Genomic DNA, 27,946 nt, shown 5'->3' on the forward strand with positions numbered 1-27,946 from the left:
TCAGCACAGAGCCCTGCACAGGGCTCAAACCCATGAACCGTGAGATCATGATCTGAGCAGATATCAGACCCTTAACCAACTAAGCCACCCAGGTGTCCCTGTTTGGCTTTATTTTTAACGCATACACACTTAGTTTGAAATTCACTGATGTATTGTAGGTTTTTTTCACATTTTTTTGTTGTATTTATTCCTAAGTATTTCATATGTTTTCTGTCAAAGGTGGTATATTTTTCAGTAGCTGTTCATTGCTAGAGTTAGGGATAAGACTGATTTTTCCATCTTGATCTTTAATCCTGTGATATCGATCAACTCACTTATTAGATATAATATCTTGTTTTGCAGATTTCATTGGATTTTCAAGAAGAGGATCATATTATTGGTGAGGAATTACAGTATTTTTTTCTCCCAGTATGGATGCCTTTTATTTTCTTGGCATGCTGCACTGGAAAACCTCTAGTATAATGTTGAATAGAAGAGATGAGAGCAGACATCCTTGTCTCATTACTGATCTTAGGAAAAAAGCAAGCTGTTTCTTACCTTTTAATATGTTGCTAGCTGTAGATATTTCCTAGATGCTTTTTATGAAGTTGAGAAAGTTCCCTTCTGTTCCTATTTTGGTAAGTATTTTTATCAAGGATGGATGTTACATTTTGTCAAATGCTTTTTCTGTGTCTACTTATGTAATCATATGGTTTTTCCATTTTAGTTTGTTGCTGTGATTAATTACATTGATTGACTTTTAAATGGTTAAATCAATCTTGCATTCCTGTGATAAAACCTAATTGGTTAGGATATTACTCTTTTTTATATATTGTTGAATTTAATTTGCTAAAATGTGCTAAGTATTATTATGTCTGTTTTTGTGAGGGACATTGGCTTGTCATTTTATTTTCTGGTAATGTCTTTCTATTGGTATCAATATAAAAATGGCCTTATAGAATGAGTTGGGAAGTATTGCCTGTCCTTCAATTTTATGATTTATATAAAAGTGGCATTATTTCTTATGGGGTACTTGGGTGGCTCAGTCGGTTAAGCGTCTGACTTCGGTTCAGGTCATGATCTCATGGTTTGTGAGTTTGAGACCCGCATTGGGCTCTATGCTGACAGTTTAGAGCCTGGAGCCTGCTTTGGATTCTGTGTCTCCCTCTCTGTCCGCCCCTCCCTCACTCTCGCTCTGCCTTTCTCACTCTCACACAAAAATAAACATTAAAATTTTTTTTAAATTAAAAAAATTAAAAAAAGAGGCATTATTTCTTAAATATTTGGTAGAATTCACCAATAAAGCCATCTGGTCTAGTATTATTCTTTGTGGGAAGGTTTTCAAAAACAAATTATTTAATAGATATATGGCTATTCAGAATATCTATTTCTTCTTGAGTGAGATATGGTAGTTTATGTTTCAAGCAACTTTCATTTAATCTAGTTAGCTGGGTTTATTGCCACAATAACTCTCATATTATGCTTTTAATAACAGTAAAATTTGTAAATTGCCACTTTGTTCATTCCAGATATTGATAATCTGTATCTTCTCTTTCCTTGGTCAGTATAGTCATACTATTCTGTGATATCATTCACACACCTCTATAGTAGATGTCTATTAATTTTATTAGTTTCAAAGAATTAGTATCAGTTTTTGTTTCATTGATATTCTCTATTGTTTTTCTGTTTTCTACTTTATTGATTTAAGTTTTGATTATTTTTATTTCCTTTCTTTGGTTGTTTTAGGTTTATTTTGCTCCTCATTTTCTAGATTCTTAGAAGAAAGCTGAGGTCACTGACTTAAGATCTTTCTTATTTTCTGATTTGTGCATTAATGGCTGTAATTTTCCTTCTAAGTATTGCTGTAGTGGCATCCCACAAATTTTGATATGTTGTGCCTTCATTCATTGCAGAATACTTTCTAATTTCCCTTTTGATTTCTTCTTTTACCCTTGGGTTCTTTAGAAGTGTGTTATTCAGGTTTTCAAGTATTTAGGAAATTTCCAGAGATCTTTGTGTTATTTATTTTTAATTTAATTCCATTGTGATCAAAGAACATAATATGTATAAATCTAATTCTGTTAAGTTTATTGAGACTTGATCTATGGCCCAGAATGTGGCTTACCCTGGTAAACAGACCATGTACACTTGAGAAGGATTTGTATTTTGCTGTTGTACAGTAGAATGTTCACTAAATGTATATTAGGCCTAATTGATTGATAATGTTATTCAAATCTATTATATCTTACCGATTTTGAGTCTCTTTGTTCTATAAATCATTAGAGGGGTATTGAATTTTCTGACTGTAATTGTGGATTTATCTGCTTTTTTTCCCTCACAGCTCTGTCAGTATTTGCTTTATGCATCTTGAAACTTTATTATTAGGACACAAAAATTTACAACTTTTAGGTCCTGTTGAAGAATTGGCCTATTAACATTATGAAATGTTTATCTTGTTTATTCTGAGCTTTGAAATCTAGTTTGTCTGATATCAATATAGCCACTTCTGTTTTCTTTAGATTAGTGTTTGCATGGAATCTCTCTATTCTTTTACTTTTAAGTTATTCGTTTCTTTATATTTAAAGTAGTTTTCTTAAAATGCCATGTAGTTGGGTCTTGCTTTTGTATTGAATATGGAAATGTCTGCTTTTTCATTAGAGTGTTTATATAATTTACATTTAGTATGAATCAACACCCACAGTTTGCTACACCTCTAGCCTTCCCTTATATTTGATGACAACTCCATTTTCTGCTAGGCCAAAATAAACAAAAAAATGAAAGCATAAAAAATCTTGCAGTTATGTTTGATTCTTCTCTTTCTTTCATAATCCCCATCAAATATGTTAAGACATTCTATTAGTTCTTCCTTAAAAATGTGTTCATAATATGACCACTTTTCATCATTTTCACTCATCAAAAGGGATGCCATCTTGTTCTGAGCCACGATTATCTTTCGTGTGGCATGCAGTGGCTACTTAACTTTTTTGTTACTGCTTCTTTCCTCTTCTCTTTCTCAAGGCAGTAGGGAGGGTGTTGACTTAGAAATGTAGGTGTAAATCAGAACATGTCACTTTGCTCAAAATCCTGAAGTAGTTTACTATTTCATTCAGAATAAAGCTGTCATCCTTTTTTTAAAAAAATTTTTTCTTGTTTATTTATTTTTGAGACAGAGTGTGAGTGGGGCAGGGGCAGAGAAAGAGGGAGACAGAATCTGACATAGGCTTCAGGCTAGCAGCAAAGAGCCTGATGCAGGAGCTGGAACCCACAAACTGGTGAGATCATGACCTGAGCTGAAGTCGGCCACTTAACCGACCGAGCCACCCCAGTGCCCCAAACTGTCATTCTTCTAATATTCACCAGGATTCCAAATAATGTGTCTTCTCATGTTATATATTCTCTGTCCTTACCTTATACTACTCTTCCCTTCACTTCCTCTATTCCAGCCATACAGGTATTCTTGTTATGCATTTAAGATGCCATGCCCTTTCTCCCCTTAGAGCCTTTTTTTTTTTGTTTTTGTTTTTTTTTTTTAATTTTTTTTTTAACGTTTATTTATTTTTGAGACAGAGAGAGACAGAGCATGAACGGGGGAGGGGCAGAGAGAGAGGGAGACACAGAATCGGAAGCAGGCTCCAGGCTCCGAGCCATCAGCCCAGAGCCCAACGGGGCTCGAACTCACGGACCGCGAGGTCATGACCTGAGCTGAAGTCGGACGCTTAACCGACTGAGCCACCCAGGCGCCCCCGCTTAGAGCTTTTGGACTGGGAGTGCCTTTTGTCAGGAACATACCTCCTCTGATATTTCCATGATTAACTCTCTCAGCTCCTTTAAGTCTTTGCTCTTATGTTACTTTCTCAATGAATTCCATACTAATAATCATGTTAAAAATGTCCAACTGCCCCACTTCCCAAACCCAGCATATGTGGTTCTTTTACCTCTTCAGCTTCATTGTGCTAATCATATTAAAACATATCAATTTCATGTCTTATTAGTTTATTTTTATTGCCTCTCATTTAACTAGGATTTAAACTCCCCAAGGCATGGATCTTTGTTTCATTCCTTGATATATTCTAAACATCTGTAAGACTGCTTTAGTTCATAACAGGCACTTGACAATGATTAGTTGAAGTAATAAGTAAAAGTGTTTTTATATTCTGATGTGACCATTTTGCCATGGGAATTTAGAATAATTTCGTCTAAAAAACAAACAAGCAAAAAACGTGCCCATACAAACCAGATTGGTGGCTGCAAGGGGCCTGGGATGGGAAGTGAGAGAAATACGTGAAGAGGTTCAAAAGGTAAAACAAAACAAAACAAAACAAAAAACAATAAAACAAACAACAACAACAAAAACAACAAACTGCCACAGATAGTTTGACTGATTTACTCACTGTATTGGAGAACTAAACTCTGCTTTTTATAGAAAGTGAGCAAACGATATTGCTGAATAAATGAACTAGTCAATCCTTGGTTTAAAACAACAACAACAAAACTCTCCCTCTATTATACACTTATATTAAACATGGGGAGTGGGAATTGAATGATACAAAAATAACCTATAAAATTGTGTCAAAAATAAAATTAGTAATGGGAATATGATGCATTTCTGGCAATCTAAAGCATTTGGAAAAACCATTATATAAGGCAAGTAGTCCAGAAAAAAATATGTCAAAAGAGCTATTAAAATTATGTCAAAAGTTATGTCATAAGTATAAAACTATGTCAAAAGTCACCTACTACACCACTGCCAGTAGGTTAAGTCCATTGCCCTATTTCAAACATGGTCTGTGAATGCTTGGGTACAGAGTTTATGTCTTAGGCTATGGGTAATAGGGATGTATACATTTTTTACGAGTTGCACTATAGGACCAAATGTATGTTTTAGAAAAATAAATTGTGGCCTTATAAAGAAAGGTGGAGATGAGGAAACTTTTATGGCAGAAAGCCACTTAAGGGAAACTACTATGTACCTCTGTTCCATGGATATTTTGCTATCTATCTCTCAATGACCCTTGATCTTTAGTGTCTCACTGCCTTGCACATGCTACTTCCTCTCTTCAACATACACTTCAAAACCATGTATCTGCATCTGATTCCTTCAAAGAAAAGCAGGTTATTTTTTTTTCTAAAGTATTTAGCATGATGTATGTAGTTGTTTGATTTTGCATCTGTTTTTGCATTTAACTTTAATATATGCTATTTTTCATTTAATTTTTTTGTGAACCCAGTAACAAACATGTCATTTGCTACAGTACAGTGAGGTGATCAATACATTATTTGGGGATTGAACAAGATGATGAGACAGTCAGTTGCAGTGGCAATGAGGATGGAGGGCTGTGTGTGTTTGGTGGGGGGAGTGAGTATGTGCAGAGCAGAGAGGGAATTAGTTGGATGTGAGTCATGAAGGAGATAGAGGAATCAGGGGTATCATTTAGGTTTTAGTTTTGTCTTTTGGATAAATATTCCATTCACCAGAAACATTAAGTGCTGTGGTAGACACCAAAATACTATCTTTATTATTCCTTTGGAAACATTGGGAAAATATCCCTGAAATGCTTTATGTGCTTTCTAACTGATGAGGGAAAATATGATGCTTGGAACATGGGTCCAAGTCTGATTCAACTGTATTGGGGAAAAAAAAGGCTTTCGCCTGTTTTGGGTTATCTTAATTGAGCACAATATTGTACATACATTGGCAGTGTAGCCACATTTACAATCATTAATATCTTTAAAAAATGTCTGGCTACAACACTGGATAGCTGTTGTATAAAATAATTCTAAAACAGCAGTGCAATAGGTCGGGTGATATCATCTATTTGAATGAGTCATATGTGGCTCTAAAGATGGTGACTGAGAATTGATTTGGAGAAAATATAGAAGTCAGTTCAATTTGGTGGATTCTCGTCTGGGACATCAGAGTAAGAATGTAAAATTAAATGAGTGGGCATTCTCCTCAATAGTTTACTATTGGATAGAGAAAAGGTAGCCCCCAGTCACAAATAAAGTTTCTGCCTCAAATTGAGTTAGTCAGCCTCCAAATCCACAGTGAAATTCTGGAAGAACATACTTAATTATGAAATAAGGAGTAAACATATTCAGATTCATCTTTTTTATTTGTCATCATTAGCTCTCTTGAATGTATCAGCGACAGAAATATTTGAATTGAAATAGGTTCTCTCATCAATATCTATTGATTTAAATACAGATTATGTATGAATTAATATTAAACCAGTCTCAGGAATTATGGGGGGTAGAGTATGTGCTTATTTATGTAATAAAATATGTATAATTGAACTAAGATATTTGGAGATATTTTCCACAATTGTGTTATGTGGATTCAGAGATAACCAATTTCTTATACTACTCTTATGAGGATAAAAGAAAATATAGAAAGGAAATCTGTTTGAAAAAGATAGAAACCTCTCTCCATATATATAAGGATAGGAACACTTCAATTTTCTATGTACCAGTAAGCTTCCATTTCTGCTATCCACTGCCATGACAGAGTGAGACATATTTTACAAAATGGCAGATCAGTGTATTAAACCTCAGTTACTTATGATCTGTTCTCTTCTATACAGCTGGGTAGATTGTTAGATTCAGTCCAGTTTTCTGCCGTTTCTTGTCTTTCACTCTCTTTTATTTTCACTACCTCTGTAATATAGGGGAGAGGGTAATTGAACTAGGGCTCATTCTTTAAACCCAGATGACTCTTTTGGTTCCATTTCCTCATGCATCATGTAGATTCCTGTAGATTTCAATTAGTTGAATTAAGAACTGTCTAGTTGTTGGAAGCATATTCAGACATTTATTTTTCCTCATATGAGTATGATTTTACACAGAGAACACAAACTCACAAAGATGCACAAAACACAAGCATGCTTTTGGTTTTCTCTAGACATGTGAAAGAAAGGGAAAGATTTTCTAATGAAAGATAAGAGCAGAGGATTCTGTTCGTCACCATGTTAGGCAGTATGTCAGGCAGGCTGGTGGCAGAGAATAGAGATGTAGTTGTTTCAGCAGCCTGAGAGTCCCTTCCCAAGGAAACTGGAGGAGAAGGGCCAGCACTGTTGTCAATGTCATTGGTCTTAATATGTACAACATACCTATCCTATTGCTTTAGGTAGCCCTGAAGAGAGTGGTGTTTGCTTGGGGGTAGGAAGATCAGTTTCAAAAGTGTTACAGGGTTTAGTTTCATAGGGTGAATATCAAGGAGTAAACTGCTGTACTTGAGGTCTGATGATGAAATTCTGGATTGAATTATACAGAGCGGAATGTTAAGAACACAGGCTGTGTATTCAACTCCTGAGTTGAAATCTGAAGTTTGCCACTTATTAACTATTTGACTCAGCTTCTTTTTGACTCTCTCAGACTCCGTTTTTTTCTTATGAAAAATGAAGATAATAATGAAACCTTTCTTACAGGTTTGCTTTGAGAATCAAATAAGCTAGTGCATGCAAAATGCTTAGAATGAGTTCTGACACATATAAGTGATCAAAAATTTTAGTTGTTATCATCATTACTGATTTATTAACAAAACTATACTTTAGTTCTTATTTGTTACTCCTGGAATGTCTAATTTCCTTGGGAATGGCTTGAAAACAATGGATGATTGACAGTATAGATTTAGGAATTTCTGGGTCTCTGGAAGTAATATCTATCTCAATTCTAACTCAGTTTCTGAAAGAACAGGGTATTTCTATTAGCAATCTGAAGGCTACTTATATCATCTGTGGAATTTTGCATAATGTTTTGCACATGGTCAGTGCACAGTAAATACCTGGAATGAATGAATGAATCCTAGAACCCTCTTTGTTTATAGGGAAACAAACTGTGACAGTTTGTTTATAGGAAACAAACTCCTAGGAAGGAGAGATCAGCTAGGTAAATACACAAAAGGCCAAGATTACCTGTTCTGATGAGTCTCAGTCCATTATTTTAAAAATTGTTTCCACTACTCATTGAATTATTTTAGTATTGCCTTAAAACTCGAACTCTTCTCAAGAGTGCAGAAAAAAAAAAAATCAACCATCTACCCACAAAGCTGCTGGAGCTCAGAAATCAAACAGCCTTGAGACACCAAGTATTGTGCGTGATCAAATTCTACATTGGATGCTAGAAATCAGAAGCCAGAAGCAGCTCTTCTCAATAAAGTATCCTTTTAAACAGTAGTGCTAGTTCCTGGCATATCGTAGTTGTATATAAGTGCGTCAGCTCTTCCTGATTTAATCTTGATTTCTGAGATGTAGAGGGTTTGTAGGAAATCATGGGAAAGGCTAGCCAAAGCACAGAAGGAGTTCATTCTGATTACAGCACTCATTGCTTGAATCCTGTTTAGCAGGATTTTCTTGGAAAGGTACCACTGAAAATTGACCCAACTTTTTAAGAGAAAAAATTTGAAATACTATTTAGAAAGACACAGTAGGCTTACTTATAATCAAATGTATTTTGGTTATGAAACTATATTTTGTACTTTCAAGGAAACTTTAGCAATGTAGCCTCATTCTTAATTTATATGCATATAAAGTATATAAATATATATAAATATCTATAAATAAGTATAATATATATATAAATTTCTCTGGTTCAAAAAAAACCTCATATATTTTCCAACTTCATAGAACTCAAACTACCAATAGAAATACCTTGCCCTCTTCTTGTAAAATGTCACAGTAAAACCATTTCAATTGAAAATCTGGAATGTGAAATGTTTTTGCCGTGAAAGAATAGGAATTGCAGCAAGGTTTCAGAAATCTATCAGTTACAACCCTTGAGACATCAGTGTGTTAAATTACATTTTAATAGGTGTCTTCAGTATTATTGATCTATAGTTGACTTATAACACTGTATAAGTTTAAAGTGTACAGCATAATGATTTGATGTACATGTATTTTGAAATGGTCACAACAAGGAGTTTAGTTAATATCCTTCATCTCATAGAGAAGCCAAAAAAAGAAAAAGAAAACAATTGTTTTTTTTTCTTATGATGAGAAGTCTTAAAATTTACTCTTTTAACAACTTTCATGTATACCATACAGCAGTGTTAACTATGATCATTATATTGTACATTATATCGATAGTACTTGTTATCTTATAACCGGAAGTTTGTATCTTTTGACCACATTCATGCAATTCCCAATTCTCTCTACCTCCACTTTTCACCTGTGGTTAACTACAAATCTGATCTCTTTTTCTATAGTTTTTTTTGTTTTGTTTTGTTTTTCTTTCTTTGTTTTTTTCTTTTTTAAAGATTCCACATATAAGGGAGATCAAACAGTATTTGTCTTTCTCTGACTTATGTCACTTAGCAAAATGCCCTCAGAGTCCATCAATAGTTGCAAATGGCAGGATTTTCTTCTTTTGTAATGGATGAATAATATTTGTGTGTGTGTGTGTGTGTGTGTGTGTGTGTGTATGTGTGTGTGTACATGACATTTCATCCTTTAATTCATTGATGGACACTCAGGTTATTTCCATGTCTTAGCTATTGTAACTAATGCTGCTATGAATATGGGGGTACAGATATCAGCATTATGTTATTTCTTATCTCTTTCATGATAGCCATTCTAGCAGGACTGGGGTGTTATCTTACTGTGATTTTAATAGGGTTTAATTTTGAAATAGAATGCCTGCTATTATGTTTAATACTATAATGTAAACTCTCTGAGGGTAATAGCATTGTTTATTCACACAACCAACACTTTATAAGTACCTGATGTTGCCAGGGTAGTGTATGAGATAGGAAAACAAGTAAATCTATAATTCTGCCCTGTGTCAGTATGGTGAGATAGGCAAGGAAATAAATAAATAAATAAATCTAAGATAATATGGTCAGCATAATAGCAGAGCTAAACCCAAGATACTGTAGAAGCCTAAAGATTCCAAAAAGGAATATTTCTTGGACCACAGAGGTCCTTGGACCTGCAGAGTAGGGTTTGCTGAATTGGATATACTGTATTTTCTTTTGATTATCTTAAGTACTTTGAAGCTAATACTGTATCTTTAAATATTTGCATTCAAATGATTCTAGTACTTGTGTGAGGCAGACCTGATACCATTCTTTAAAGGTACTTGAGACTTTATAAGAATGGGATTGGGTTTGGAAAGGCCCAAAATCCAATCTGTGGTTCCTCATATGGAGTTCACTCTGTGCAGGTGGCAGAATGAAGGGTTAAAGACTTTGTCTTTGGAGCCGGATTCCTTGGGATTAGGTTTCTACTCTGACTTTGTGCCCTCAGAGAAACTACACAAGCAGTCTTGCTTCCTTTTCTTCATTTGAACAAATGTGGATGAGAATAGCACTTACCTTTATAGAGTTGTGATAAACATTAAATTAGATTATTCTTTTTTAAATTTTTTAAAACATTTTTTTTATTTATTCTTGGGGGGGGTAGGGGTAGAGAGAGAAGGAGACACAGAATCTGAAGCAGGCTCCAGGCTCTGAGCTGTCAGCACAGACAGAGCCTGACGTTGGTCTCAAACCCACGAACCCTGAGATCATGACCTGAGCTGAAGTCGGATGCTTAACAAACTGAGCCACCCAGGTGCCCCTACATGAGATTATTCTTAAAAAATAGAGCAGTTCTGACACATAAGGGCTCAATAAGTAATAACTATTCTTACTATTATTATATGATAAGAAAAACAAGTATGAAGATTTTTGACCTAATATTCTTCATTTTATATTAAAAAACAAACAAGGGGAGCCTGGGTGGCTCAGTCGGTTGAGTGTCCAACTTTGACTCAGGTCATGATTGATCTCAGGGTTTGGGGGTTCAAGGCCCTCATCAGGCTCTTTGTTGACAACGTGGAGCCTGCTTCACATCCTCTGTCTTCCTCTCTCTGCTCCTCACTCTCTCTCTCTCTCTCTCTCTCAAAAGTAAATAAACATTAAAAAAAAAGAAACAGAACAACTAAATGCGATATCATGTGCCTATATGTTTGTACCTTCCAGACCAATTATGAAGGTCCGGTTAGGATGAGTTGGATCATTTGAAAGGATAGGGCTCACTGGAATGCCTCATATATGGACGAATATTGGAATGCACTATTAACATATGTTTTTCATGATAATAAACCATTGGATAAGGATTCCAGAGATACCAGGCAAGTGTCAGTCGAGCTTAAATACACAGGTCATTGGACATATTTCTCAGAGACCTTCTGGATTAGAATGGCATGTAAAAGATTGTAATTCAGGCCTTTCCAAACTCAGTCTGTCCCCAACTTTGAAGTGAACTGGACTGGAACCTTAATAAAAAATCCAACTCATTTGGAATAGACTTTTTATGACTTGGATGAAGAGAAGGGAATAAGAGAATTATAAACTGGCTTTTTACATCTTTATGGAACAGATATCAGTTATCTACACATAGTGAGTTTCATCTGGATAGAAGTCTGAGAAAAAAGTAAGGGCAGAGGGTGGTGCTAAGATTGGAGAGACTCTGGTGAGGTGACCCAGTACAAGGAAAGTATTGTATACTTGAGTGTTCTTTAGAGATTGAATCAGTTACTAGCAATGTATTTTACCTAATGTTCCTGATACTCAGTTTCCTCATCTGTAAAATGGTTACAGTGTTTCCTACTTCCAGGATTGTTATGAGGAATAATTGTATCAAAGTATGCAATATAGGACATGACTAGTTCCTAAGTATCAGATGTTTTCCTCAATCTGGGAATTCCAGATAACTTGCTACTTACTGCCTTCTGGGAGGAAAGCTAGTCTAGGAGAGTATGGATAGATTACTACGGGAAGGTGTTCCCTCCTTTTACCCCTCCACAGGCTTTCTGTAGTTCCATATCTGGCAGATGTGTCTTCCCTCTGCTTCTACTGAATAGGTAAAAAATTCTCCTTTTCTTGCCTAATGCTTCATTCTAGAAAGTGTTAAGGAAAAGAGTGTGTGCAGTCCCAGCATTGCCTTTATGTGTTTTTTTTTAAATGTAAATATTTAATCTTTGAATTTGATTTTCATTTGGGAGGGGATAAAGAGAAAAAAACCAACAACAAATAGATACAAACAGAGAGAGGGAGAAAAACTTGATTATCTTGGAATTGCAGCCCCTGCTGATGCAGATTAATGGTGGCGGCTGATACACCACATGTATTGCAGAGCCCTGGCACACTGCCAGCCATTATCCACCTTAATATTTAATAGGCATTTGTACAGAAACACCGAGAATGAGAAATGTTAATTGCTCATAACGTTTTGTTTTATTTTATTTGGCAGGCTGTTAGACATAAAATAAAGAGTGTTGTTTGGCTAGGTTGAAATTTTACTGTTTAGCTCTTAAATTTTTCCGACATAATTTTTCTGTGAAAAGTTAGTAATAAATACTTTGTATTTGCATCATGCCTCATTCTGAAGAGATCAAAGTCCTGATCACAAATTCACTGAGACCTGGGGCTCTTTTGTACTCTGCTAGTTCTCCTGAAAATGATATTCCTAGCAGTGGAGCCAAGCTATGGGGAAACAAGTGTCTTTTATGTACTGTTAGCTTCTTGAAGTTCTGCTCAGTTATTTAGCCTTTGTGGAAAACATCTCAAATTCTGAAGGTTCACTGCCTGTCTGGTTTTAGCACCATCACTGAGTGATTTCTTTGGTCATTTTTTGTTAAAATTTTACTTAAAAATGTTTTATTTTGGAGAGACTTATGTAAAATATCTGTACAAAAGCACCGAATAAAACAATTCCTAGTAGCTTCTTAGGATTACAGCAGAAGGAAGAGTGATACCTGATGGTAAATGTAGAGACAATGAATGTGTTTATATAATGTGAGACTTTTTGACCATTCATAGTATAGTCCAAGTACTGTAATTCTGTGTTCTTGTATTTTTTTAAAAAAAAAATTTTAATGTTTATTCATTTTTGAGACAAAGAGAGACAGAGCATGAGTGGGGGAGCGGCAGAGAGAGAGGGAGACACAGAATCCAAAGCAGGCTCCAGGCTCTGAGCTGTCAGCACAGAGCCTGATGTGGAGCTCAATCCTATGAACCGCGAGATCATGACCTGATGCGAAGCCAGACACTTAACCGACTGAGCGACCCAGGTGCCCCATTTCTGTGTTCTTTTTTTTTTTTTAAAAATGTTTTTAAGTGTCTATTTATTTTTGACAGAGAGAGAGACAGAGCATGAGTGGGGGAGGGGCAGAGAGAGAAGGAGACACAGAATCCGAAGCAGGCTCCAGGCTCCGAGCTGTCAATACAGAGCCCGACGCGGGGCTTGAACTCACAGACCATGAGATCATGACCTGAGCCAAAGTCAGATGCTCAACCGACTGAGCCACCCAGGCACCCCCCATTTCTGTGTTCTTTTAATGCAACCTGTTGTTCTTCATGCTTTTAATATGCTTCTTCTTTTTTACTTCTGTGAAGGCTTATTCTTTTTTTTTTTTTTTTGTCTGTTCAAAAGTTACTTTTGCTGAGAAGTTTTTCTATACTTAACCATAGGTTCAATTTATGTTTATTTGCTCCTTAAGTCTAGTAGCACTTATCCATGGCACTGTAATTATTTGTATACATGTTTATTTCTCTCACTATGCTGTGAACCCTTTGAAGAGAGATCATTTTTCTTACTGTTTTCTGAATCTTTACTGTCTGACACAGTGCCAGGCACTTACAAAATGCTCTGAAACATTTTTATAATGAATTATTCCTATAAATTATGAAACGATTTTACAAAGTTTAAAACCTCAACAGATGTTTCATTTCAAATAGGCTCCTCTTTCCTACCAAATTGGCATCAGTTCAAGAGAATTTCTATTGGTGTTTTGAAAGCGATTAAACTATTTCCTTTATTAATTCTAAATGAGCATTTGAGAAAAGAATAGGAGAAAATCAATAACTTGAAATCTTAAGTAAAATTGGATAAGAAGTAATTATGAATCACCGTTAACTTTACAATGTGAATTTGCTTTGCTAAGTGAAAAACTGTAAGTGTTTATAAACAGAAAGATAAATGTTTATGAAAGGTGACAAGTTATTTCAGTCTCTGGAAACTTCTACAGATATGTTAAATGTAATTCTTTACAATTTCACCCCTAAAGCAATATAGTCACTTGTTTGCTCTTGTGTTCTAAATTCAACTCTTCATTTTTATCTCATTTTGTCTGCTTGAATTTTATGGCACCCAGTCCAATCTTCAAGAGAATGTGAGTGTTACTCTCTCGTTTGTCCTCACTCTGTAGAACCTTGAGGCAGTTTTTCAACAAAATAGTTCAGTGAATTGCTATAGGCCACAGAGCAAGTAAGTTGTAAGGAAGGAAAGAGGTTCAAGTCTCTTATTTCCCTGGGACCCCATTATCCTCTATGAAGAGTAAAATGTTCTATCCTTAGACTACATATTTCATAATCATCTATAAAAGTATAGAGTTTCTATGGTAGTGTGAACCTCCATAAAGAAATACAGATGCATATAAATAATAGACTTTAATACAATATATGTGGAATGAAGAGCTTTAAAATATTCACCCCTACTAATTAAATTCCTGAGAATCTCTCTTAAATAATTAAGGAAGAGTGCAAAGATTTATCCTGAAGAACTTCACATCATTATTTATATTAGTAAAAAAATTGAAAAAGATTAAATGTTCAACAAAGTAGAATTGGTAGATAAATTACAGTATGTCTATATGATGAAATATAAAACATATTCGAGTCTTGGGAGATTTTTGCAAAGATGTTGGTGAATGGCTACAATAGAATACATGAAGAAAGGCAAAAGTAAACTGGTATATAAAGTAAATATTTTGACTTTTAGCAAAAAGTATATACACATATACACATTAGAATAAAAAAGAAAAAAATAAAAAGGATCCAAGAACAACTGTATTAATTTTTGTCAGTATCCTGTAAGAGCATATATTGCTGTAAAATTAAAAAGAGATTTAATGGTACCACCTAATAGGCTAAGAAGCATCTATTAAAATTTACTGTAGGAAGTTACTTTTTAGAGTAGATTCAGCACATGATAGAGCATTGATATAAAATGATATTTTGCTGCCTGATGTCCTGAAAAATGCAAATAGATTTCATTTGAAGACCATGGGCTGTGCATCAGAGTGACATGGGTAGAGAGAAGTTTTTCTGCCTGGAAATCATCTAAGTCCTATTGCATAAGTACCTCTTGTAATGTTAATGTTGAATCCAGTACTATATATATTTTTGCACAGCTTTTTCCAGATACACATCAGTGATTATACTGATGCTTTGGTTAGAAATAAAGAGACCAAATCTTGATTCAAGCTTAAAGAGAAGAGGTAAGGATGAATGAGCAGGAAACATTTAACTTCTGGTAAAAAGAATCAGTGAGGTGCTCAGAGGTCTCTAAAGAGGAAGGTAATCATTGAAGCATATTTACTGGTACTAAATCTGCCTGTTACAATAGTTATAGAATAGTAATTGTGACCTATTACTTTCTTAAACTCCTTAATATAGGGGAGACAAAAGGGGAATGAAATAGATATCCTTTTTAATGTGGTTATGACCTGAGAAAGGATATGGGGACCTAAAATGGCAGTTTAATTTAATCAGTATTTCTATCCTTTATCAGTATAATACACATAGCTCAGGAAGTTTTAATTTCTATTACCCACTCCTATTTGAAGTAATAAAACTATTTCCACTATTTATTTTTATCTAGTTTTTATATCACAGGTTTTGGTTTGTTTTTTTTAGAGTCAGTGTTTGTTCAAATTGACCCTGAAATTTGGCAATTTATTTGCTCGCCTTTATTTTTTTTCAGACCATTCCTATTTTATCCAAATGAATTTTTAATGAAAATTTAGTGGTTCAGTGTAAGAATCTGAGTGGTAATTTTTTTCAGGCTTTGAATGTTTTAAAATGTTTGAATTTTACCCACACTCTTGAATATGCAAAGCAAAATATGAGCAGATGTTAGCAAGATGGCAGAACAGGAGGCCTGTGCTCTCATTTCCCCCTTAGAAACACTGATTTAGCAACAATATACAAACCAAAATACCTTCTTGAGATTTGCAGAATGCAGTTAAGAAGTTGCAGTACCCCAGGTGAGCAAAAAGCAGAGAACAGTTGCATTGAAATAGATAAGAGCAATTTCATTATACCCATGTCAGCCCCTCCCCCAAGGCAGCAGAGATCAATGCCAGGAGAGAATGTTCTGGCTCACTGCTTCTACCTTGGGGGGAAAGAGGAGAGTTGAGCATGTGTACCAATGTTCTAACTCTTCAGAGGGCTTCCCAAGGGACTGATATCTGTCTTGTCTGACTCAGGGTACTAATAGGAAGCCAGCATACTTTGGATGCCTAGTATCTTCAGCTTGCTGCTGAAAAGCCAGAGAACTGGCAGTGCCATAGACAGATAGTTGAGGAAGGAAGACATTATGAGCTCCTGAAAAAGAAACCAGCAAGTTTCTCTAATTGAGAAATTTCATGTATAGGCCAGAGAAATTGCTTCCCCAAAAGGTTTCAGAGGTCCCCAGAGTCTGTAGTTGGACAGATTGGTGAGGGTCTCTGCCTGCACAAAGCCAGTTTATAAAGACAGGGACAGGACTGTTTTTTTCCCCAAATGTTTGGATATTAACACAAAACTTTAAGACTCATGAGAGGGAAACATGGCTCAAAGGAACAAAATATATCTCTAGAATCAGTACTAATGGAATAGAGGTAAATTAATTACCTGACAAAGGATTCAAAATAATTTTTGTAAAGATGTTTTATGAGCTCAGGATAACAATGCATGCACAAGATGAGAAGAACATAACAGGCAAAGTAATTATAAAAAACAACAACAACAACAACAAATTTTGGAGCTGAAGAATACAATTAACAGAGGGGTTCAAATCAGAGTTGCCATGCAGAAGAAAGAATCTGCGAACTTGAATATAGGTTATTTGAAATTATTTAGTTGGGGAACAAAGAGAAAAAAGTGAAAATGTGTGAAGAAAGCCGAGGGACATACAGTATACCATTAAATGAATCAACATATTCATTATGAGAGACCCAGAGGGAGAGGAGAGAGAGAAAGAGGCAGAAAGCTAATTTAAAGAAATAATGGCCAAGTACTTCTCAAATCTGGAGAAAAAAGTGCTATACAGATTTAAGTAGCCCAACATAACCCAGCTAGGATGAACTCATAGAAATCCACAGTGAGACACTTGATTATCAAAAAAATCAAAGACAGAGAGAATTTTATAAACAACAAGAGAAAAGCTACTCATCACATACGAGGGAACTCCTATAAGACTGTCCCTGGCTTTATCAGCAAAATTTGCAGGCCAAAAGGGAGTAGGATGATGTATCCAATTAGCAGATTTCTCAGCAGAAACCTTGCAGGCCTGATGACAGTGGGATGACATATTCAAAATAATGAAAAATAACAAGAATATTGTATCCACCACTATTAAGTCCATCATGGCCTCCTTGTTCCTCCATTAAAACAGGTTGATGTCTGCATGGTAACTTGCCAGGGTAGATTTGTGTGTATTCTCTGGCCTGTAGAATTTGTTGATTCTGATCTTGATGTCTGTTTCATTGGGACTGCTGTTGCTCTTCTTGATACAGAAGATTTTTTTTATTTGGCCAATTTGGTATGCCTCAGGGGCATCCAGGTTGCTGCTTTTGATGTAATCAGAGTATTTCCAGTAGTGTTTGGGATATAGATCTTTGTCCACAGGCTTCTTTAATGGGTGTTTCACAGGACTGGACAGTAGTGTTGAACATGAAATAGATCTTCCTGTAGTCCTCCACCATCAGAGCCTCAGGATCCATGCCTCCCTCCAAGGCCCAGTTTTTTGATGCAGCTTTATAGATGATTTTCACAGACAGACACACACATGCACACACACACACACACACACACACACACACAGTAGAAAATTACTCAGCCATAAAAGAGAGTGAATCTTGCTATTTGCAACAATATGCATGGACCTAGAAAATATAATGCTAAATGAAATAATGCAGGCAGAGAAAGACAAATACCACATGATTTCAATCATATGTGGAATTTAAGAAACAAAAGAAACAAAGAAAAAAAGAAACAAACCCCCCACAAAAACATAGACTCCTAAATATAGAGAAGAAAATGGTGGTTATCAGAGGGGAGAGGGGGAATGGGTGAAATAGGTGAAGGGGATTACGAATACACTTATGATGAACACTGAGTAATGTACAGAATTGTCGAATCACTGTATTGTACACACAAAACCAATATAACAGTGTATGTTAATTATACTGGAATTTTAAAAACTTAAAAATAGAACTAGCATATGATTTAGCAATTCCACTTTTGGGTATTCATCCAAAGAAAAGAAAAATACTAATTTGAAAAGATATATTTTCCCTTATGTTTGATACAGCATATTTACAATAGACAAGTTATGGAAACAACCTAAATGGCCATTAGTGGATGAGTGGATAAAGAAAACATGGTATATATACACAATGAGACACTATTCATTCATTGAAAAGAATGGAATTTTGCCATTTACAATAACATGGATGGACCTTACAGCATTATGCTAAGTGAAATCAGATAGGGAAAGACAAATGCCATATGATCTTGCTTATATGTGGAATCTAAAAAGGAAAACAAAATTGAAAAAAAAAGCTCATAGATACAGCAAACAGGTTCATGGTTGCCAGAGGGGATAGGGATGGGGGCTGGTGAAATGGGCAAAGGGGGTCAACAATTACGAACTTATAAAATAAGTCATGGAAATAATAAAAAAAAAGAAACTAAGAGTTGGTTTCTTGAAAAGATACACAAAATTGAGAAATCTTTAGCTAGATTAACAAGAAAAAAAATACATACTCACATGACTAAAATCAGAAATGAAAGAGGAGACATTACAACTGATAACTTAAATACAAATAATCAAAAGAGCCTCTTAGGAACAATTATAAGCCAATGAATTAGATAACCTAGGAGAAATGCTTACGCCCACCATGACTGAAACATGAAGAAATAGAATATCTGAACAGACCTATAACTAGTAAGATAGGTAAACAAAAACTTTCTAACAAAGAAAAGCGCAGAACCAGATGCTTCACAAGTGAATCCTATCAAAGATGTAGAAAAAGAATTAAGGCTGATGCTTCTCAAACTCTTCCAAAAAATAGAAGGGGAAGAAAAATTCTCTATTTTATTATTGTTTCATCCAGATAAAGACACCACAAGTAAATAAAACTACGGGCAAACATTCCTGGTGAATATATATGCAAAATCCTCAACAAAAAGTTAGTAAGTAGAATTCAACAGCACATTAAAAAGATCATACACTATGACCAAGTGGGATTACATTGGGATATAAGGATGGTTCAATGGTTCAAATGTAAGAAAATCAATGTGCTACATCACATTAACTGAAGGAAGAATAAAAATCACAGGATCATCTCAATAGGTGTAGAAAAAGCATTTGACAAAATTCAACACCCTTTCAGAATAGAAGCCCTCAACAAAATAGGAATAGGAGAAAATGATCTCATCATAATTAAGGTCATATATGACAAGCCCACAGCTAACATCATATTCAATGATAAGAAACTGAAAGCCTTTCCTCTAGGAACAGGAACAAGACAAGGAGGCTTACTCTTGCCACTTCTGTTCAACATAGTTCTGGAAGTACTAGCCAGAGCAATTAGGCAAGACAGAGAAACAAAAGTCACCCAAATTGGAAAGGAAGATATAAAATTCACAGATATCATGAAATTATATGTAGAAAACATAAAAGATTGCACAAAAAACCAACAAATTTGGCAAAGTGCAGGATACAAAACCAATATACAAAAATCAATTACAGTGTTATACTCTGACAGTGAACAATCCTAAAAGGAAATAAGAAAGTCCTATTTTTTTTCATTTTTTAAATGTTTGTTTATTTTTGAGAAGAGAGAGAGAGAGAGAGCGAGTATGGGAGAGGCAGAGAGAGAAGGAGACACAGAATCTGAATCAGGCTCCAGGCTCCAAGCTGTCAGCACAGGGTCTGATGTGGGGCTTGAACTCACAAACTCCAAGATCATGCATGACCTGAGCCAAAGTCGGACGCTCAACCTACTGAGCCACCCAGTAGGGGAAACTAATCCACATGCAAAAGAATGGAATTGGACCTTTTTTGTTTTGTTGTTATTGTTGTTTGTTTTTTACACTCTATGCAAAAATCAACTCAAAATGGATTGAAGATTTCAGTGTAAGACCATAAAACTTGTAGAAGAAAATATAGGGAAAAATCTTCATAACATTGGTTCAGTAAAAGCTAAGGCAACAAAAGCAAAAGTAAACAAATAAGACTAAATCAAACCAAAAAATCTTATGCACAGAAAAGGAAACAATCGGCAGAGGGAAAAAGGCATCCTATGGAATGGGAGAAAGTATTTGTAAACTATAAATCTTATAAGGGATTAATATCCAAAATATCTAAAGTACTCCTCCAATTCAATGGGAAAAAGCAAAACAAATCCCAAAAATGAAAATCTGATTAAAAAGTGTGCAAAGGACTTGAATAGACATTTCTCCAAAGAAAACATACACATAGACAAGTACATGAAAAAGTACTCAACATAACTAATCACCAGGAAAATGTATACAAAACCATAACAAAATATTACCTCACATCTATTAGAATGGCTATTATCAAAGACAAGAGGTAAGAAGTGTTGGTGAGAATGTGGAGAAAAGGGATCCTTGTATGTTGTTGGTGGGAATGCAGATTGGTATAGCCATTATGGAAAACAATATGAAGCCTCCTGAAAAAACTAAAAATAGAACTACCATATTATCCAGCTGTCCCACCTCTGAGTAGTTATCCAAAATAACTGAAATCAGGATTTTTTAAAATGTTTACTTATTTTTGAGACAAAGAGAGACAGAGCATGAATGGGGGAGGGGCAGAGAGAGAGGGAGACACAGAATCCGAAGCAGGCTCCAGGGTCTGAGCTGTCAACATAGAACCTGATGCGGGGCTTGAACCCATGGACCGTGAGATCATGACTGGAGCTGAAGTCGGACACTCAACTGACTGAGCCACCCAGGCACCCCAGAAATCAATATTTTGAAAATATTTTCACTCCCATGTTCATTGCAGCATTATTCATAGTAGCTAAAAGGTGGAAATGATGTAAATGTCCATTAATGGATGAATGAGTAAAGAAAATGTAGTATATACATACAATGGAATATTTTTTTCAGCCATAAAAATAAAGAAATCCTATCATGTGCTACAATTTTGGTGAGTCTTGAGGATATTATGCTGAGTGAAATAAGCCAGTAACACAAGGACAAATACTGCATGATTCTCCTCATTTGATGTATCTAGAGTCAAAGTCATAGAAACAGACAGCAGAATGGTGTTTTCCAGGGACATGGGTGGGGTGTGGTAGGGGGAGGAAATGGAAAGTTACTGTTCAGTGGGTATTGAGTTCCAGTCATGCAAGATGAAAAGTTCTAGAGAGCTGCTGTACAACATTGTGCTTATAGTTAACAACATTGCACTGTATAAATAAAAATTTGAAAAGAGTATTTTTTTTACCACATTTAAAAAAAAACAACAAATTGAATTCAGTAATACATAGAAAATGCTAACATAAGTGTGGTTTATTCTTAGGAAGCATTGTTAGTTTAACATTTGAAAACCTCAGTCACTGCATTGACCAAATTAACCAAAGCAAGGAAAAATCCTTGATTATCTCATTAGAAAACCAGAAAGATTTGATAAAATTAAACATACATTCTTGAAAGAAAGTTTCAGTAAGCTAAAAATGTAATGCCTGAAGTTCCAAAACCTCCCACAAAAGACCACCAGAGTCCTAAGTCAAAGCCAAGCGGCAAGGGTCGTTTATTGCAGGTTCGAACCTGGTCCTCTGCGCACTCGTCGCTGGTGACACAAGAGGCCATGATTAGGGTTGGTATAGCGTTTTTATAGACAGAGACAAATAGCACAGGGGAGGTTTTTACTTGTGGTGGGAGGAAGAAAGGGGGAAGGGGGTAGGTGAGGAATGTGCTAAGTAAGCAGGTTTACAGAAGCGAGAAATGCCGGTTAGTTTGTATACAATCACTCATTCCATTACATATCAGACTACATTTAGGAAGTTCTACAGCCCATTCTACAGTGGGTTACAATCAGGAAAGGTCTCACAATGCTCATAGCAAACAGCAAGCAAAACAGACTTCTCAGCAATTGTATTTCTTATCAAAGATCCATAATAAGCAGAAAAGAGAACCTAGCTTTAAACTAAGGCAGGGCTGTCATTTGGATTCAAAGCTGTTCCTTTCAAAAAATAGAAGGGAACTTTCTCAACTTGAAAAGAATATCTACAAGACATTTAAATAAAATACTTGATAGATTTATAGAGTACTTAGTAAAATATTAAATAATTTGTTTCTTAAAGTCTGAAATGAGACAAGAATAGCTGTTATCACTACTTCTTTTCAACATTATACTGGTAGTCCTAATAAGTGCGAAATGAAGAAATGAATACATAATAATAATATTTAGCAAATATTGAAAATATAGATTAAAACAGCTATTATTTGACATGATTTATGTAGATAGAAAATTCCAGGGGCGCCTGGGTGGCGCAGTCGGTTAAGCGTCCGACTTCAGCCAGGTCACGATCTCGCGGTCCGTGAGTTCGAGCCCCGCGTCGGGCTCTGGGCTGATGGCTCGGAGCCTGGAGCCTGTTTCCGATTCTGTGTCTCCCTCTCTCTCTGCCCCTCCCCCGTTCATGCTCTGTCTCTCTCTGTCCCAAAAATAAGAAAAATAAGAAAGTTTTGCCTTCTTGCTTTCCAATAAATTCTCATCCCTTCGCCAGAGACCACCATTGCTATAATTTCTATGACCATAGGTTATTTTTTTGTCCTTGAACATCATATAAATGGGATGAAGCAGTAAGTCCTCTTTTGTGTTTTACTTCTTTTACTCAAAGTAGTATGAGAGTTTCATTCGTACTAATGAGTATCTCAGTTTTTTGTTTATTTTATTTTTTATTTTTTTAATGTATTTTATTTTTTATTTCATTTCATTTCATTTCATTTCGCTTCACTTCATTTCGTTTCATTTCATGTTTGAGACAGAGAGAGATGGAGCATGAGCAGGGGAGGGGCAGAGAGAGAGGGAGACACAGAATCTGAAGATGCTGAGCTATCAGCCCAGAGCCTGAAGCGGGGCTCGAACTCACAGACCGTGAGATCATGACCTGAGCTGAAGTCGGACGCTCAACTGACTGAGCCACCCAGGCGCCCCTGTTTATTTGTTTTTTAAAGTAAAATCTACCTCCATCAAACTCACGACCCTGCGAGTGAGTCGCATGCTCTACCAGCTTAGCCAGCCAGGTGCCCCCCAGTTATTTATTTTTTTAATTGCTGAGGACTAGGAATATAGCATTTTGTTTTTTCGCTATCATTTAGCTAGGTATTTGGGTTCTTTCCAGTTTGGGCGAGTATACTATGTAAACTTATGGCAAGTCATTTCATGGGTATATGTTTTTATTCTTCTTGGACAAGTGCCTAGGAATTATTAGGGCATGGGTAAGGTGTGTGTTTTATAAAAAACTGTCAAAACATTTTCCAAAGTGGTTATACCATTTTGTTCTCCCATCACAAATTTTGAGAGTCTTATTCATCTTACATTCTTGCGAATATTTGGTTTTGTCAGTCTTTTTAGTAATTTTTTGAATATGTAATTCTTTATCTGATGGTTAGGTTTTTTTAATATACTTATTGACCTGGAAATTGGTCTCAAAACGACTTTGCTGAGAATTCCTTTCAAGTTAATTGCCTTCTGTTTTTCACTTGGTTGGTGTTTTTCTTATTGATTTTTAAGGAGTGCTTTATATATTCTACATATATGTCCTTTGTTAGCTGTATTACAAATATTGTCTTCTAATCTTTGGATTGCCTATATATTTTAAAGCATATTTTAAATATACACATGTTAAGAATTTTATTTTACATATTGATGAAGTAACCAGTAAGAATTGTGACTGGTTCATCTGATAATTTGAGTTATAAAAATTTATATTCTTTACTGAAAAAAAATTGATTTGCCCTGTTATGAACAGGTATCATTTTGTTGCTAGGAGTCCTTTGCATGGCTATTAGTTTTCTACAGTTTAATCACTACCACACTAAAGTTATAAAATTGCCCAGTCAATGGAAAGTTAATGAAAGGTGCATGTCCCTGTAGAATCCAATAAATAGAAAGTGCACAAAGCAATGCCTAGCATTCCATTGAAAGGGTACATAGTGCACTCCTTTGTCTATTTCCAAGTCTTGGGACTTTTTTTTTTTTCTGATCATATTCCTCCCTCTAATCTTCTGAGACTGTAAATAATCTCAAAAGCTGCTTCTTGATCACACACACACACACACACACACACGCACACACACACCTCTGGTCTCATTAGATTTAGTTTGATTTCTTACTTAGTTGCTGCAATAGTATTAATTACATATGTCTCATTCAGTTTTCTCTGGAAATCTAGAGCTATTCACTACAGAGCAGCTACTAGATTTAAAGAATTTACTTCTGCCTGAAATATAAAGATTCTTATATAAAGATTTTTAGATTGAAATTTTGAAATCCTTGAAGATTTTCTTTTCCATCTTGAGGATAGAAAATCAAATCCAAGAAATTCTTTCCATCAGATTTCACCTGTAGTATTTCTAGATTAGGTGACTTACTTCTGCCAGAAATTCTCAAATTTTGTTGTATTTCCTGGTCTGCTAGGAAGTGTGACCTTACCACTTTGAGATCGAGGTACAAGGCCAGTTTTCTTGGAAGGGCTTTGTAGGTATTGACTACATTTGAAGTCAATACTTCCACCTTACCACGGGGTATGTCATTCCCAACTAAAAGAAAATAATGCTAATATGTCCTGGTTGCACAGTTGATTTGTCTAATTATTTTTTGGTGAAATGACTTATTCTTATTAAATTTTTACAAATAATAATATTTCTGTGAAGTGTAAGAAGAGTCAGTAAAAGTGTCTGCATTCTTGGGGGTCATTGACTATCAAAGGCCACTTAAATGTGTTTATTTTAGTTTATAAAAATATTAAATTGGAAGTTAGATATATCTTATGAAGAGAAAACTTTTCTGATATATCCATAAAAATAAAACACTGAAAACTGTACCAAAAATATTTAAATAATCACATTTAAATTTCCCTATTCAATTTATTCATCTCTGTAAAGTTAATTCTTGTTCTATCCAATCTCAAGTCAGTTATCTGCCTCTTGACGGGAAAAGAGTTCTTGAGATCTGACTCAATTCTCTGTATTGTCTAAATGTAGCGTAAGTGGGGGCGCCTGGGTGGCTCAGTCGGTTGGGCGTCCGACTTCAGCTCAGGTCGTGGTCTCACTCTTCCTGGGTTCAAGCCCTGCGTCGGGCTCTGTGCTGACAGCTTGGAGCCTGGAGACTGCTTCAGATTCTGTCCCTGTCTTTCTTCCCCTCCCCTACTCGCTCTCTGTCTCTTTCTCAGATATAAAAAATAAAACATAAAAATAAAAAAATTAAATGTAGTGTAAATGGTGTCAGCTTTGCAAGTATGAATTCAGAGGCTATAGTTTGAAGTATTATATATACATATGAAAATAATAGCTTATGCATTATATTCTACATAATTATGATATGTTATAAATTGTATATTTTACATAATTTTATATAAATATGTATAAATATATATACACAGTGAGATTTTAACATCTTAAAAAAAAACCTCTCTGGCTGGGGAAGACTGCTCCTCCCTACACTAGCCAATTCTTAGAGACTGCAAAGGACTCAATACAGATGATGCTTTTATGCAAACTAACCAATCCAGAATCATACCTCTTCTATCTGACAAATGTACCCCAGGTATTTTACTCTGTCTTAATCATACCAGGTCTGGTCCCAGGCAACTAGAGACCACTAAAAACTACCAAAATCACTCAAACTAGCCAGTCCTTAACTGGTCACTGTACACTGCCTTACCTTTCCCATGGAAACCCCAATAAAGACTCTGGCTTAATGCTTCTCCCTTTATCCTGTCTTCTCCTCCTGACCAGAATGGTGCTTTTCTTATGTAGCCTGGCAGAGAGTGCTGCACCTCCTGACTTGTAAATATAATAAACTTTTTTTTCCTCTGTGATTTTCTTTGTCTCTTCTTATGGCTGTACCTGACTGAGCATTGCATAAAATAACACAGAAAAAGTATCAATAGCGCAGAGTACCTAGTACATACTTTTCCATGAGGCTCCAACAATGTATTTCTTCGATGAAGATGCAAATTTTGAACTGTAGCTTACAATAGTGCCACCAGCTATTGCTAAAGTAAAGCAGAAATAACCTGAAGATAAAATGACTATATAGTTGTAGTTAACGTATTATTTGAATCAATAATTAAAATGGTGACTAAATTTTTTCTCTTAAGATTTTATACATCAACTTCAAGAAAATTGTATCTATAAATATTGAATCTTCTGATCCATGAAAATGGTATATCTTGGTTTATTTAGGTGGTCCTTAAAACACTTGCAGCTGTATTTTGTAGTTCTGGGAGAATATTTGGCACTTAAAAAATTTTTGGTATTTAATATTTTTAATATTACCTTCGATTTTCAGAGAAACTGGCGGGCAGATAATTATTCTGTAATATAGAATATTAGCAGCACCAAAGCTCATGAATAATAATAATAATAAAGAAACACTTTCTACAGCTACTCATATCCTTTAAATCTTTTTTAAGTGCCAGAAATGAACATACTTATCAACTAGACCCAAACAGATGCATATAAACATAAAATTATGCTCAGTAGCCAATCTTCCAGTAATTAATCCTTTTTAGAAGTCTAGCTATCCATTAATTACCCATTTATTAACTCAAATTAATATTAGTCAAAGTTATTACAGTACTCAAAGATTTTGAAAATTATGGCCTAGTTGACATTGGAAAACATAGTTACTATTGGTAAAAAACATTGTCAAAATTATGCTTAATTTAGTTGAACAAAAATTTATGAACATTACTTTACACAGTAAGCATTAACCTCACTTCTTTGAGAAACAGATGAGAAGATGACATTGGTTATACAAAAGATTTATCAGGGGATCCCTTTGTGAGGAAAAATGATGAGGAAGCTGGAGGAGGCTGGAAAAGCATCTGATTGTGATTCATGCCTGACCTCTATGAAGGACAGAAGGAAAGAGGAAAGGAAGAAAGAAAGGTCTTAGGCTGCAGTGCAGTTTTATGAGTGTTTTGACAAGGCCAATAGAGAGTCTTCATGCCAAAGTAGTTTGTTAGGGGAGCCCCACATCTCATAGGAATTGGCCTGCCTAAGCATCTTTACTGCACTGAGTCATGAAGTAATATATTCATGCTTACGATGCAGTGATATATTCAGAATGTAGTAGCTGCAGCTATCAAAAAGTTGCAGTGCCTATATTAGGAGATTTAAGAGGTGCATTTTCATGGCTGCTACAGTCTATACCTCTCATCACACAGATCTCCTTCTCTACAGAAATTCAAAGATCAGATTCTCCAAGACTCCTATGGGCCTAATCTTCCTGAGGGGAAACTTGAAAGAAAAGAGATCAGTGGAGTAAATGATAGCTCTAATAGCTTCAATTAATATTGAAGCTAAAACTGTACCCATCCTTTCCCGTCTCTACTCTCCATTCCAAGTTCCCTTCACCCTCTGTTCTTACTTGTTAGATCTCAGTAGCTTACTTGGTGGTGTGACCCAAAAGTTCCTTTCAGATCTGAACGGCTGTAATCATTTTTCAGCCAGGATTGCTGTAAATGTCCATTTATAGCTACAGTGGGCAAAAGAGTACCAGTTGGCATCCAGGGCATCACCTGGGTTCCATGTGTATTCTTTCTTCTCCCCATTGTTTAGAACCATTTTTACTCCTCATGTTTCTTGGGTTAAACACCCTAAATGATATGGTGACTCCTCTTCTTGTCTGCTGATCCCTGGACATAAGGAACTCAAAGTGCCTAACAGCAGCTATAACTT

The 27,946-nt window shown here is 35.5% G+C and overlaps 1 long non-coding RNA gene across 1 annotated transcript in view; it reads left to right on the forward strand.

Moving 5' to 3' along the window:
- The first annotated feature begins 303 nt into the window (after window positions 1–303).
- LOC131511409 (uncharacterized) overlaps window positions 304–27,946 on the forward strand; it is a 64,191-nt gene continuing 36,548 nt past the window's right edge. The window contains exon 1 of the long non-coding RNA XR_009261513.1: window positions 304–379. This is a non-coding gene — a long non-coding RNA (uncharacterized LOC131511409). The remainder of the gene's footprint in view (window positions 380–27,946) is intronic.

The sequence above is a fragment of the Neofelis nebulosa genome, chromosome 5, assembly GCF_028018385.1.
Source record: "Neofelis nebulosa isolate mNeoNeb1 chromosome 5, mNeoNeb1.pri, whole genome shotgun sequence".
Taxonomy (NCBI): Eukaryota; Metazoa; Chordata; class Mammalia; order Carnivora; family Felidae; genus Neofelis; species Neofelis nebulosa.